We start from the raw sequence: 16099 nt of genomic DNA on the forward strand, positions 1-16099 counted from the left end.
CCTGAATGCCCTGAACCTATCCTATGGGGCTCTTGTAGATCTGCCTCCTTTAGTGTGTGTATCAGGATAGTGTTGCTCTAGAGCCCTCAAACTCAATTCTGGACCTCGAAGCCATTTCCACTGCGGTTTTTCATTGTTCCCCTCTAATCAGGGACTAATTTAGACCTGGGACACCAGGTAAATAAAGGTGAGAGATAGAAGGGAAACGCAACAGGCTCCAGACCTTGTAGGAGTTGAATAACCCTGCCCTTGAGGAGCTCTTGACTGAAGAACTCCGCTACAACAGAGGCGGCCAGCACAATCAGACCCTAACACCATGTCCCACCTGATATCTCACTACATCCACATGGGGATGTTGGCCTACTCTATAATTGGGATAATAATAATCAATTTCCAAGGACTCCTTATTCAAATGCTTATAAAAGGACATGTTCACCATACTTTCTAGAAGATCATCTTGGTTTACCATATAACAATGATTTAAAAAAAAAAAAAAAAAAAAAAAAAAATTATGTGAAGAAAGAGTTCTGTAGTTCAATATACGGGCAGGTAAATAAAGCCTGATAGAGCAGAGGATTAAACCTGCCTCCTAGTCTTTACATTTAGGTAGAACTAGAGGGTAGAGGCTGACTTAGAATGTAAAGTCATGTCAATAGCGCAGCCAAACTTATCCCTCTGAGATTTGTTATATTTTGTCCAGAAGCACCTCCATGTTCTTACACCTATGAGGGCAAAACTGAGAAATTATGTACAATATTAATAACAGGGTAATAATATATGAATTTCAATTGCATGTGAAGACATTGAGGTGTCAGTGTTTGATGGACATAGTGTCATATTTCAGACCTGTGTGCGCCCTCACCAGGCAATGCTGATTCATGGGTCCAGGTAAGTTGAGTTTGGAGGTTCCCAGGGGAATCTGCTTCTTCTCACAACGCTGCACAGCCTTCTTACGCTCCACCACCCTAAACACACACAGAAAGGAGTGTTCAGTCAGGATATCGTCTTCCCTTATGAGCAATAATATTCCGTCTGCCTGCTAACAGTAAGGGCCACTCATGCCTGCAGCTTGCCATCTGAGCTGTGAGCTTTGACCTCCTTGGACAGCTTCAGCTTACTCTTGGCCAGTGCCGACTGCTCACTCCTGCCGACAATCTGGAAGTGTTAAATGAAGAGAGAAGACAGACTGAAGTAAATGTTGAGCTAAAATAGGACATGACAACGTATCACCACTTTTTGTCTCTGTATCAAATATCTGTTGGTCCCTTCACCTTGGACTGGAGGTTGGCCTTAGACTGACCAAATGTCTTTGGCGGCGCCCGCTGGTGGTTACACAGAACTGCAACCGCTCGGTTAGCTCTGTTGTAGGAGAGCAGCCAGCTTCTCTGCCAGGTTCTGTCACTGGAGCAACATGGGAATAAAGGAATATGAATGGTGTTAATACAGATATGTAAACAATAACTGACTAAGATCAAATCAAATTGTATTAGTCATGCACTGAATACAACCGGTGTAGATCTTTCAGTGAAATGCTTACTCACGAGCCCCTAACCAACAATGCAGTTAAGAAAATATATGGATAAGAATAATAAATAAAGTGTAACAAGTAATTAAAGAGCAGCAGTAAAATAACACTAGCGAGACTATAAAGGGGGGTACCGGTACAGAGTCAATGTGCGGGGGCACTGGTTAGTTGAGGTAATATGTACATGTAGGTAGAGTTATTAAAGTGACTATGCATAGATGATAACTACAGAGAGTAGCAGCGGTGTAAAAGAGGGGGGTCAATGCAAATAGTCTGGTTGGCCATTTGATTAGGTGTTCAGGAGTCTTATGACTTGGGGGTAGAAGCTGTTTAGAAGCCTCTTGGACTTGGTGCTCCGGTACCGCTTGCCGTGCGGTAGCAGAGAGAACAGTCTATGACTAGGGTCTCTAGTCTTTTGACAATTTGACCTTGCCCGGTAATACATGAGCTCACTGGTCATTACAAGATCGAATGGAGGGTTTTAATTCAGGCCATATATGCAAAGCAGGAGGCAGGAAGCCCTCTTGTCCTTTGTTGTTACCTCAAATATGTAAGGGGGTGGGCTAATGTTTGACCAGACCACCAGGGAGCACTCTTCTGTACCTCCACCGACCCTCCCCCGGCCCATCTCCTCCCCCATCCAGATCATCTGCACGTGCACCTGCTTGCCTTTTGAGCACATGCACACATATGATTGAATTGCAGGTTGCTATCCACACTGTAAACAGATTTAATCTCAGTGGCAATCCAGCGAGTGCCACCTCTATCCACAGAAACATCCCACTATGAGGATGGAGGGAGAGGGATACTGGGCCCAACAACACAGAGGGCTAACACGCTGAGACGAAATCGGCGAGCATACTGACTGAACACAGCACATGCTGGGACTGAGAATCACAAGTGTTCTATAGGAATGAATGACTGCTGACATTAAGAGACAGGACATCAGACACAGATCCATAGTGGGATCTTCCAGGAGTTCTAAACAAAGCATTTTCATTCACAGACGTTTGAATAGGTTGAGGGACGTGTGGTAAAATAATGGTATAAAACAGGTGCACCTGTAAGGATGGCATGTAAATGTATATGTGGTGTTTGGGGGACATACTGTTGGACAGCTGTTGGAGCTGCTCCTGCACGGTGATGGATACCTTAGCAGTCAGGCCGGGCAGCAGGGAGGGACGACAGCCACGTATTCAACAAGCCCGCCTGGAGGGGGGAGAGGCAAATACATGTACGCGTGACACGAGGACTGGAACGAGACAGGTGTGAAAAGGTATGTCCTGAAACACTAGATGGCAGTATAATCCTGAGGATTTTGAACTGCAGTCAACAAAAAATGAAAATAGAAAATACTGCCATCATCATTAAAAGTAAGGAGCAGATTAAAAAAGGACATCTTATTACTTTCCGCTGACTTAAATGCAATTCTAAAAGTATCAGTGTAGGTCTAATCTGCCAAAGACAAGAATTACATTTCCATTAACTGCACCACCACACAGCAAGGACTCTCCTCTCCAATAACAAGCTATGCTTGGAGGTTAAGAGCAGGGGTCTACAGCTGTAATGACACATACCCCAACATAATTGCATGGGCGTCACATAGGCGTGTATAGATAATTAATTAACCAAAGCAATCCCAGTGAGATCCTACACTACAGTGTTGTGGAGGAAGAGTAAAGGTGATGCTGGTATAATGAAAATCTAAAATCTCATCAGACAGACCTGGGACAATCAGGACACACCCTCATACAGAGAGGCTGCTGGGTGGTGAGAAAGACCTTCCTTCCCTTCAACTCCTTACCCCCTCCGTTCCACACCCACTAGGGGAGCCCATTAATCCCAGGATATATCTGCATGCTTTATGAATCTCTGGCCATGTCCCCATACTTGCATTTTATGTATGCGGAAATATAAAGTTTTATAGTATGTGATATTTTGAGAATGCTGTAAATGCCAGGATGTTATATTAATTTCAGCTTGTCATCTAGTAGAATTCGGCTGCACCCTTCTTAGGAAGAGAATAGTCTTTCCAGACTCACGTTTGTTTGACAACAGAAGATAATCAGCTGTAGCCAAATGAACGAATGGCGTGAATCAACGCAATTGTGCATTAGATTGCGCATTCTCAGGATGGGTGAGCCCATATTTTTAGAGTAGGCCAACTTTTAGAATTTACAATGTTGTTCAAGACATTCAGTTAGCCTACATAGCATTGTTTAAATATGTTTAAATATTCCCCATGTTATGTTAATGAGAGCTAAGATGGCTGCCATAGAATGTTGTAGTGTCATGTAAATTAATCATAACGCTGGTGTGGGTAGCCAAAGACCTGAATTTTCGTGTCATATGACGATAGCACCGGTTCCAATCCAAGGGCCAATGCCCTTTTAGCAAACTCCAGGCGGTGCTATGGTCAGATGACATGAAAACAGAGCTCTTTGGCCATGCACACCAATGGTGGGTTTGGCCATTGAAAGAATAATGCATATGCAAAAAATACCTCATCCCTACTGTAAAATATGATGTTGGATCTTTGATATTATGGGGCTAATTTTTCTTCCAGTGGTCCTGGGGCCCCTTTTTAAGGTCAACGGCATCATGAATTTTACCAAGTATCAGAACATTTTAGCCAAAACTTTGTTTCCTCTGCCAGGAGGCTGAAACTTGGCCGCAAGTGAATCATCCAGCAAGACAATAACCCCAAGCACACATGTAATTCCACAAAGAAATGGTTAATTGACCACAAAATCAACATTTTGCAATGGCCAGCTCAGTCTCTCTGGACTTCAATAGGGCAGTCTGTAAGCGTAGATGAAGGATATCAAGGATCTGGAAAGCTTCTGTATGGAGGAATGGTCTAAGATCCCTCCCAATGTGTTTTCCAATCTCTTTTTTTAAGGGTTAGTGTCCTTATCCTCACAAGGGGAGGGTGCTGGAGCTACGAAAACAAGGGATCCAATCATTTTGACCCCTTTTTTTTCCAGATTTGTTGTGTTAAAGGCCCAGTGCAGTCAACTTGATTTTCCTGTGTTTTACATATATTTCCACAAGATGAGGGCAGAATAATACTGTGAAATTGTGAAAATTATTTATGATGCCCTTTTAGTGGAAGAGCTGTTTGAAAAGACCGCCTGACATTTCAGCCGTTTTGGTGGGATGGAGTTTTGGCCTGCCTGGTGACATCACCAGGTGGTAAATTAGTTAAAAGACCAATAAAAAAGAGAGTTGCAGACCTCTCTGCCAATTTACAGCTAATTTGCAGTTTTCCCCTCTCCACTCAGACCATTTGTTGCTTGAGATAATGCTCTTTTACTAAGAAGCTATTTTTATTCCTTTTTACCATTTTAATTAAAAGAATCACAGTAAGGTACTTAATTGTTACCAATAAATCATTTTATATTGACATAAAAAACACCTGCATTGGACCTTTAAATAAAATATCTTGCTCTGAGCAATTGTATTAGTATCAAATATTACAATTGTAAAAATGTAGATAAAACATAGCTCAGTATTTGTATTATTTATTTTATAAGGTATTTTTTTTCTCATCTTTATCAAAGGATCCAATAATTCTGAACCCCTCTGTACCTCAGCCTGGCCTGAAGGTCAGCTACTGTCACAAGGGTTTGAGAAGTTGGTGGTGGGATGCTAAGAGAATCTCCACATTACACACTGAATAAATAATGTTTGAACAAACCATTCTGATCGTACTCACTCAAGTAGCAACGGTGAGTCAGACATGTACTGTACTGCTGTTACTTTGTATAGGCTACTGTATATGCACACTGACAGTCACTGACACACTCACACAGACCCTTGTACTGTCCACAACAGGTGGATAAATAAGGTCTCAAGCCCGGCCCAGCTAAACATGGCAGAGGGAAAGCATTCATTAGAGCTTGCACCAATTTCCTCCTGTAGCTGGTGCTTAGACCCTCTCCCAACTTCTGACTTGGCCTTTCAAAGTGTTAATCAGCCCGACTCGGAGCAGCGATTAACATTCCCCCCTCCAACATGCCCCTCCATTTCCTGATGTGCCATAGGTCACGAAGGAGACATCCCCTTCTCTGTCCGTCAACTCCTCCGCCTCTCGCCTCTCAGGAGTGGATCACAAGCATGTAATTTCGCACCAATCATAGCAATAACCTGCCTCACTGCCTGGCGACACCGCATTACTTCTGCCTGAGGGAGGGGTGAAAGGACAGAGGATTTATGTATAATCCACCCACCCCTCGATCCTCCTCTTAACCTTCCCTCTCTCCCTATCAGGCACAGGATAGGCTGGGAACATCAGGCTAGAGTAGACTGAGGCTACAGGCAAAAACATAGATGGATGGAGATGGTTCTCTGAGGCTAGATTCACACCTGTGGCTGTTATGGTCACTCACTGGGCTTTACTGTATCTTTAGGCTACAGAAATCTACAGCACACCAACACAGACAACATGCTGTGAGGGATGTTTGTTGAGATAAACAAGCCAGACTGGTTCCCGTGTGACTCATGTTGAGGCGATCAAACAGGTCATCTCCAGGCTCCTTATTCTCCATGAACACCTGAATAAACTAAATAAGTTCAAGAAAGAGAGACAGGTTTTAAATCCTACCCTGTCCTAGACCTCCAGACCTCCAGCCCAGACACACAGATGCTCACATCTAGTCTACACACTGATCATGATAGGAGAGCCCAGGGCTGTCTAACCTGCTCCTTCAGCTCACAGGGTAGACAGAGAGTGATGGAGGAAAAAAGATCTGCATCAATTATATTTTCCAAGAAGTCCTGTTTTCTTCCTGCTCTAAATAAACCAGCTAAAATATGCAAGGAACTAATTAAATGGTAACAGATGTGTTGCTTTTTAAAACAGACCGATTTGAATGACAATTTATCCTTGAGCCAATACTAAATAACTAAATAGGGAAATAAGAGACTTTGATGAATGTGTGAGGATTTAGAAAGATTTATTCCAGACTCAGTGTCTGGAGTGGCGCAACAGAGAGCTGACAGCTGATTGATCAACCAATGTGTTGGAGTCATCAGGAAGGACCTGAAAATATGGCAACAATCTGCACTCATCACAGGCTGTTTATGCATGAACAGATGTCTAAGACACAGCAGTATGCTGGTTCAACATTCAAAATGCTGTTTAGATGATACACAAAGTGACCGGACACAGACATACACTTCACAATGCAGATGCTGGCAAGTGTAGATTGGTAAATAGATAATCATGTAATCTGGCTATCCAACACTTTGCATTGCAATTCATCACTCTCTCCCATGGAGCTGGAGTGAGAAATCATTCTATTCAATCTGACATTTACCAGCTATCCCTTTCCCTCAGAATAAACAAACAAAAATATTCCGGACACTAACACTAATTCATTGTAACTAATGTGTTGCTTTTAAATACTAATTTCAATAATTACACCTTCTGCCTGAAACCAAAAAACGTTGGCTGTCAGAGGCATTGTTTCCTATTCCTCTTGGAGATAGCATGGCTGAATCCTGACACCCCCCAGCTAATGTTGTTTAGCCTCATTTTCACACTGACAGACAGCTGCTTGGCAGAACAGAATGAAATCAGTCGAAAATCGCCCTTCATTTTGTTTTTTGTGTCAGAATTACTTTGACTGACAGATTCAATATTTGGCCTGATGGGATAATCAATTAAAGTGTGAATAGACAATTGTTTGGATACATTTTTCCTTCCCCAGTAGTTTATCTTGAACATCTAAAGCGGTCATTTGGGTTTAAGTGTTGGCATATTCCTCAATTGAAAAGTATTGGAGGAATTACTGCAACATTTTGTTATGAAGAACAACCCTAGAAGTGAAACTCCTTTTGCATAATCCCCATCAAATTGATCTGTCAATTATTTCTCTAAAAATGATTATTAAACTACTAACTTTCATTTGAACTCTTGACTTTAGAAGTTTGAAGTGAGCCTGTTCCAACAGAAGCAAACACTAGTGGTTAAATCAGAGAAATGTAAATGCTGGCAGCGACACAAATTAAATCTAAAATGATGCCATCCAGGCATGTCTCTCTCCCCGGGGCTCTCTCCCTGTCCTCCACCCCAGGGCACCTACTCTGAGCAGACAGCTCAGTCTGAGGGTGCTGCTGGCCTTGGCTGATTCTGAAATGGCAGTGCCTGGCCAAAACTAGTGTATATAAGGAAAGGGAATAGAGTGCCATTTCAGACGCATCCCTTGTAACAGCTAGTGGTGCGGAGGCTGTTGGCTACTTACCCTCGGTGACGGGAACCTTATTGTAGTAGCAGATAAAGTCTTTACCCAGGAAGTCAAACTCCACCACACTGTCCTTGTCCTCCAGCGTGTCGTGGAGGGTGATGTGCTCCACCCTCAGGGAGAAGCAGCCCACCGTGTCAGCCGTCTCGTCCTTCTTCTTCTCGTTACCTGCTCTCAGCTGGAGGAAACAGCAGCAGGGGGAGGACAGGGGATATGGTCTGGCAGAATGGGGTGATTTTCTCTTCGATGTGGTCTAATACCCATCAACCTGTGTATGGCAGAGGAGTGTCCCTGGCGGGTCCCCATCTGTATGAACTTGAAGGTCCTGCTGGCAGATCGCATCCACACAGCTCTTCAACACAGAGCCTAAGAAACACTATGGTCACATCATTGTCTTTACATGGTCTCTCCACACCCATGTTTCATTACATGGGTGTGGAGAGCTTCCAGGCAGTGCTTTCTTATTCCATTCAGAAGCCTTGCATTTGCTACAACCGAGGGCCAATATTCAATCATAACCCTTTCAGTATTTCATGAGATTGTGGTTAAAACAATGTATTCATAGTTATGTGTTTAGTAGTTCACTTCTTCCACAAGTGTCTAGCCTGAAGGCTGAAGAAATGTGGCTTGGCCACTAAGATCCTCACAAACTTTTACAGATTCACAATTGAGAGCATCCTGTTAGGCTGTATCACCTCTGGTACGGCAACTGCGTCGCCCGCAACCGCAGGCTGTGGTCTGTCCAACGCATCACCGGGGGCACACTACCTTCCCTCCAGGACACCTACAGCACCCGATGTCACAGGAAGGCCAAACATATCATCAAGGACATCAACCACCCGAGGCCTGTTCATTCCGCTACCATACAGGTGCATCAAAGCTGGGACCGAGAGACTGAAAAATAGCTTCTATCTCAAGGCCATTGTTAAATAGCCACCACTAGCTGGCTACCACCCGGTTATTCAACCCTGCACCTTAGATGCTGCTGCCCCATATACATAGACATGGAATTACTGTTGACTTTAATAATGGAACACTACTCACTTTAATAATGTTTACATACTGTTTTACTCATTTTATATGTATATACTGTATTCTATTTTACTGTATTTTAGTCAATGCCACTCTGACATGGCTCACCCTAATATTTATATATTCCATTATTTGACTTTTAGATTTGTGTGTATTGTTATGAACTGTTAGATACTACTCTACTGTTAGAGCTAAGAACACAAGCATTTCGCTACACCCGCAATAACATCTACTAAATATGTGTTCGTGACCAATAACATTTGATTTGATTTGTTAAATGTCTAGTGGAGAGAGGCAGTCAGAAAGGGTGACATTATGTTTGCATAGTAGAGTAGTGCTAGCCAGCGGCTGCTTAATTAGCTATCCCAACACAATCTCACTGTTGCCAAGGCCACATCGTCATGGCGACAAACTGTGGAATAACTTATCCTTCAAAATAAAGAACTGGGTGATAAGAGGATGGAGGAAGGGAAGAGAGAAGGACATGTGAGAGTACCAGGAGGCTGGGAGCTCAGGAACTAGCTATGTTGATTTTAATGGCCACAAACACACAATGGAGAGAGAGAAGGATGAGGAAGCTGGGCGATGAATAACCAGAGAATCACAGAAACTAGTACTGGTTCATTTCCTTCTCTGTCTGTCCAATGGCAGAATGCTGTAACACCACAGAATTTCTAAACACAGAGACCCAACATCACAAGACTAGCGGGAACATTTTCGATTCAGACTCGGCAGACCAGAACGGAGTTTGAGTCAATGAGAGAAGTGAAAGATTCTTCCTTAGTTGTTCATTTTCTCGAAAGGTATAAAGGTACAACCTAGATTTGAGCCAATGTCTTAAGTATCTGAACATGTTATAACTCCAACCTCATGAAAGTGACAAACTGACACTTTTTCGTTTTCAGCAGTGCCTTTGATTTGATGGCCTGCACAGGCGCAGTTATGCACGAGACAACTGTTAGACCCGATGACACTTTTCTGCGCATGAGGTTAGCTAGCCAATGTCTCCATGACATCGCCTACAAGCGTGATCGGGGATTTCTATTGGTGAAGCAGTTTCTAAATATCTTCATACTAAACCATCTTTGCTAACACCCGGTGTCAGGAATCCTTCAGAAATGTTTAAGTAAAGTAGAGGAAAAGACTATGAAAATAGGAGTTGAATGGGTAGGATAGCGATGGAGGAGAGTGGACTGTGTATTCTACTGTAAACCTATGTTTAACCTTGTTGTTAATCTCTAAAAGACTCACCAAGGAGATGGAGCAGAGCAGACTATCACCACAGTGGAGATAGAAGGCTGGATACTGAGTGGCTTTACATGTTCTGTACACACCATGGTCAAAGTCCAGTTCATCTACCTCTGATCTCTCAGTAGCAGCAGCAGCAGTACCAGCAGCACTATGTTTACCCAACCAGTCATAGTGCACGCTTCTCTCACTAAGCAGTGGCGGGGAGATGGCAATATGAATCACAGGCACACCATACATGCCCATATGCATGCAAAACACCTCTGATTCATCACGTCATACAAACCACGTAACACGACAAAGGTGACACATTTCACCAAATCACATGTTCCTCTCACGCAACACAAAAGAAAATAGCTTCTAAACTCGCCGATACTGACGTGCTCCCCACAGACTGTTCAGAATATTCAAAGCTTCAGAAGTTCACAGTGCGAATTCTAGGCCTATTCAACAACTATTCAGAAGCACAGATCACACCCGCAACATAAACTCACATGGTTTCCTCTATTCAATATGTTGTGGTAAAATAGAATACAACTCCTACAACACACTCAACTGTTCTACGACAAAATAAATAAACACCTACAGATGCAGAACCCAACCATAATGGCCATGCAATGTTCAAAACAGAACCAACTTAAATAACTGAAGCAATTTTGAGATTGAATGTAATAATTTTCCTGACTGTATGAATGAATGTGTTTGAATGAATGGAGGGTCATGGGTCATGTCATGTTCAGGACAATAGGAGACTAACAACTACAGTAGTCTTGAGTTTCTGATTCAGCTTTTTTACCCATGAAAATGCCACAAGGCTGGGAACATTATGAAATGTAGGCTACTGCGTGGGAGGGGCTGGTCCAACTCAAGGTGTCACAAAAAATTGCACCCCCCTCCCCAACGTAAAAAATATTTTCACATGACCCTCCCCTTCTACTGTAAAATAATTGCACCCCCTCATAGACTTAACTCCAAATAATGTTTACGACCACAAATAACAATTACTTTAGCCACCCTGTGTCAGCATGCTTTTTTGGCAGAGTCGATGACACCCAGGGCTACGGGACAGAAGGCTGAGGGTTCCCCGACCATCATGGACTAGCTCACTCCCCCTGACCACTTCATTAGGGGCGGCAGGTATCCTCGAGGTTAGAGCGTTGGGCCTGTAACCAATACGTCGCTGGTTTGAATCCCAGAGCTGACAAGGAGAAAAAATCTGTCCCTGTGCCATTGAGCAAGTCACTTAAGCCCAATTGCCCCAGGGATGCTGGAAAATGGTGACCCTGGCCATGACCCCACTCTTACGGATGTTTCAGGGGGGTTGGGATATGCTAGACAACTATAGGACTAAGCACCCCCCAAACTGTCAGTAGGCCTACACCACAATCAGAGCTGGCTGCAGACAACAATCAGTTTTTCAACATTTTGATGCAATATTTATAATTATTTTAAATATCTTAAATTAAAGATTCAATCATGGTCATTCTTACTGACAGTTGTGGCTGCTTTGCGTGATGTATTGTTGTCTCTACCTTCTTGCCCTTTGTGCTGTTCTCTGTGCCCAATAATGTTTGTACCACATTTTGTGCTGCTACCATGTTGTACTGCTGCTATGTTGTGTTGCTACCATGTTGTTGTCATGTTGTGTTGCTACCATGCTCTGTTGTCATGTGTTGCTGCCATGCTATGTGGTTGTCTTTATGTACTGTAGTGTTGTCTCTCTTGTCGGGATGTGTGTTTTGTCCTATATATATTTTTATATATATTTATTAATCCCAGCCCCCGTCCCCGCAGGATGCCTTTGCCTTTTGGTAGGCCGTCATTGTAAATAAGAACTTGTTCTTAACTGACTTGCCTAGTTAAATAAAGGTTAAATACAAATACAAAGAAATGTGAAATTAATTTTCCCCAACAAGTTTCTGTGCCAATGCACCACACAACCAATAAACACAACATACTGACTTCGGGTGCTTCAATATCATGGTTTGAGGTTTTAGAACCACAATAAATAGACCGTCAATCTGGACAAACAGAAAATACATTCCCTCCCTAACTTGAAGCCCTACCCAGTATCAAAGCATTGGCTTGACAATCTCCGAATGTCATTGAACTTTGAATTTTTTTGCAGAGGTCTCTTTCCATTCATCAAATGGCCGCTGATTACTTTATTTATCAATAGAAGAAAAATACATACACTACCGTACACAAAAAGTACACAACAGTTTGGGGTCACTTAGAAATGTCCTTGTTTTTGAAAGAAAAGCACATTATTTGTACATTAAAATAATTGATCAGAAATACAGTGTAGACATTGTTAATGTTGTAAATGACTATTGGTGTTTGGAAACGACAGATTTTTTATGCAATATCTTCATAGGCGTACAGAAGCCCATTGTCCGCAACCATCACTCCTGTGTTCCAATGGCACGTTGTGTTAGCAAATCCAAGTGTATCATTTTAAATGGCTAATTGAAAACCCTTTGGCAAATAGAATGGAACATTCAAATCACAGGGCTTTTGCGCGGTTATTCAAATGACATTTTCACCGTAGCCTAGAGTAGAATGTTGTACACACTTGAGAACGATAATGCAATTATTCATTGCATTGTGGTGTTGTAGGCTAGTCTAGGTAGGATAGGGGTATTGTCCCTAAACAAGATCAATAGGGGAGGTTTTTGAGCTGCGTGTCTCATGTCTTCAAATATCAAATCAAATTGTAACCGCCATCGATAAAAGACAGTACTGTGCAGCCGTCCTCATCGACCTTGCCAAGGCTTTCGACTCTGTCAATCACCATATTCTTATCGGCAGACTCAGTAGCCTCGGTTTTTCTGATGACTGCCTTGCCTGGTTCACCAACTACTTTGCAGACAGAGTTCAGTGTGTCAAATCGGAGGGCATGCTGTCCGGTCCTCTGGCAGTCTCTATGGGGGTGCCACAGGGTTCAATTCTCGGGCCGACTCTTTTCTTTGTATATATCAATGATGTTGCTCTTGCTGCGGGCGATTCCCTGATCCACCTCTATGCAGACGACACCATTCTATATACTTCCGGCCCGTCCTTGGACACTGTGCTATCTAACCTCCAAACGAGCTTCAATGCCATACAACACTCCTTCCGTGGCCTCTAACTGCTCTTAAACGCTAGTAAAACCAAATGCATGCTTTTCAACCGTTCGCTGCCTGCACCCACACGCCTGACTAGCATCACCACCCTGGATGGTTCCGACCTTGAATATGTGGACATCTATAAGTACCTAGGTGTCTGGCTAGACTGTAAACTCTCCTTCCAGACTCATATCAAACATCTTCAATCGAAAATCAAATCTAGAGTCGGCTTTCTATTCCACAACAAAGCCTCCTTCACTCACGCCGCCAAACTTACCTTGTAAAACTGACTATCCAACTGATCCTCGACTTCGGCGACGTCATCTACAAAATAGCTTCCAACACTCTACTCAGCAAACTGGATGCAGTTTATCACAGTGCCATCCGTTTTGTCACTAAAGCACCTTATACCACCCACCACTGCGACCTGTATGCTCTAGTCGGCTGGCCCTCGCTACATATTCGTCGCCAGACCCACTGGTTCCAGGTCATCTACAAGTCCATGGTAGGTACAGCTCCGCCTTATCTCAGTTCACTGGTCACGATGGCATCACCCACCCGTAGCACGCGCTCCAGCAGGTGTATCTCACTGATCATCCCTAAAGCCAACACCTCATTTGGCCGCCTTTCGTTCCAGTTCTCTGCTGCCTGTGACTGGAACGAATTGCAAAAATCGCTGAAGTTGGAGACTTTTATCTCCCTCACCAACTTCAAACATCTGCTATCTGAGCAGCTAACCGATCACTGCAGCTGTACATAGTCTATCGGTAAATAGCCCATCCAATTTTACCTACCTCATCCCCATACTGTTTTTAGTTATTTACTTTTCTGCTCTTTTGCACACCAATATCTCTACCTGTACATGACCATCTGATCATTTATCACTCCAGTGTTAATCTGCAAAATTGTAATTATTTGCCTACCTCCTCATGCCTTTTGCACACAATGTATATAGACTCTCTTTTTTTCTACTGTGTTATTGACTTGTTTATTGTTTACTCCATGTGTAACTCTGTGTTGTCTGTTCACACTGCTATGCTTTATCTTGGCCAGGTCGCAGTTGCAAATGAGAACTTGTTCTCAACTAGCCTACCTGGTTAAATAAAGGTTAAATAAATAAATAAAAATAAACATGCGCCAAATACAGCAGGTGTAGACCTTACAGTGAAATGCTTACTTACAAGCCCTCACCAACAATGCAGTAACCAAATGTAAAGAAAACAAGAAATAAAAGTTACAAATAATTAAAGAGCAGCAGTAAAATAACAGTAGTGAGGCTATATACAGGGGGTACCGGTACAGAGTCAATGTGCAGAGTCGATGTGCGGGCGTTAGTTGAGGTAATTGAGGTAATATGTACATTAAAGTGTTATTAAAATTATTAAAGTGACTATGCATAGATAATAACAGAGAGAAGCAAGGGGGGCAATGAGGGGGGGAGGGGGCAATGTAAATAGTCTGGGTAGCCATTTGATTAGATGTTCAGGAGTCTTATGGCTTGGAGGTAGAAGCTGATTAGAAGCATCTTGGACCTAGACTTGATGCTCCGGTACCCAATACCATGCGGTAGCAGAGGGAACAGTCTATGACTAGGGTGGATGGAGACTTTTGACAATTTTTAGGACCCATGCCAAATCTTTTTAGTCTCCTAAGTGGGAATAGGTTTTGTTGTGCCCACTTCACGACTGTCTTGGTATGCTTGGACCATGTTAATTTGTTGGTGATGTGGACACCAAGGAACTTGAAGCTCTCAACCTGCAGCCCGTCGATGAGAATGAGGGTGTGCTCGGTCCTCCTTTTTCTGTAGTCCACAATCATCTTGATCACGTTGAGGGAGAGGTTGTTGTCCTGGCACCACATGGCCAGGTCTCTGACCTCCCTATAGGCTGTCTCGTCGTTGTTGGTGATCATGCCTTCACTGTTCCTTCATGAGCAATAATGCAATTGGCCTCTCTGCTGCCTATCAGCGATTCCTATTGATTCTTGTGGATCCCTATTGAAAATTGATGCAGCTTTGAATGCTTTTATGTGTGGTATGATTGCTAGTGATTGCTAGTTAGCCTATTGCAGATCTAGACAAACGATCCACCTAACACTATTATCACTATGAATGGTAGATATTATATAATAATATCTTCTTATTATTCAAACATGCTGATCATTTATGAACATTTGAACATCTTGGCCATGTTCTGTTATAATCTCCACCCGGCACAGCCAGAAGAGGACTGGCCACCCCACATATGCTCTCTCTAATTCTCTCTTTTTTTCTCTCTCTCGGAGGACCTGAGCCCTAGGACCATGCCCCAGGACTACCTGACATGATGACTCCTTGCTCTCCCCAGTCCATCTGACCGTGCTGCTGCTCCAGTTTCAACTGTTTTGCCTTATTATTATACGACCATGCTGGTCATTTATGAAGATTTGAACATCTTGGCCATGTTCTGTTATAATCTCCACCCGGCACAGCCAGAAGAGGACTGGCCACCCCACATAGCCTGGTTCCTCTCTAGGTTTCTTCCTAGGTTTTGGCCTTTCTAGGGAGTTTTTCCTAGCCACCGTGCTTCTACACCTGCATTGCTTGCTGTTTGGGGTTTTAGGCTGGGTTTCTGTACAGCACTTTGAGATATCAGCTGATGTACGAAGGGCTATATAAATAAATTTGATTTGATTTGATTTAGATAGAGGGCAGGATGTACAGTTAGGATGGCGGACTATATTGACCTGTAGTATAATTAAACAATAAGGCATGAGGGGGTGTGGTATATGGCCAATATACCACAGCTATTGGCTGTTCTTATGCACAACGCAACATAATTAGAGCAGTAAAAATAAATGTTTTGTTATACCCATGGTATACTGTCTCTTATAAACTTGGTGGTTCGAGCCCTGAATGCTGATTGGCTGACCGCCGTGGTACATCAGACCATATACCACAG

The 16099-nt window shown here is 43.1% G+C and overlaps 1 pseudogene; it reads right to left on the minus strand.

The window, feature by feature from the left end:
* Positions 1-612: 612 nt before the first annotated feature.
* On the minus strand, positions 613-11145 carry LOC112232199 (annotated as a pseudogene).
* Between the last annotated feature and the right edge of the window lie 4954 nt (positions 11146-16099).

This window comes from Oncorhynchus tshawytscha, linkage group LG06 (assembly GCF_018296145.1).
Source record: "Oncorhynchus tshawytscha isolate Ot180627B linkage group LG06, Otsh_v2.0, whole genome shotgun sequence".
NCBI classification, from domain to species: domain Eukaryota; kingdom Metazoa; phylum Chordata; class Actinopteri; order Salmoniformes; family Salmonidae; genus Oncorhynchus; species Oncorhynchus tshawytscha.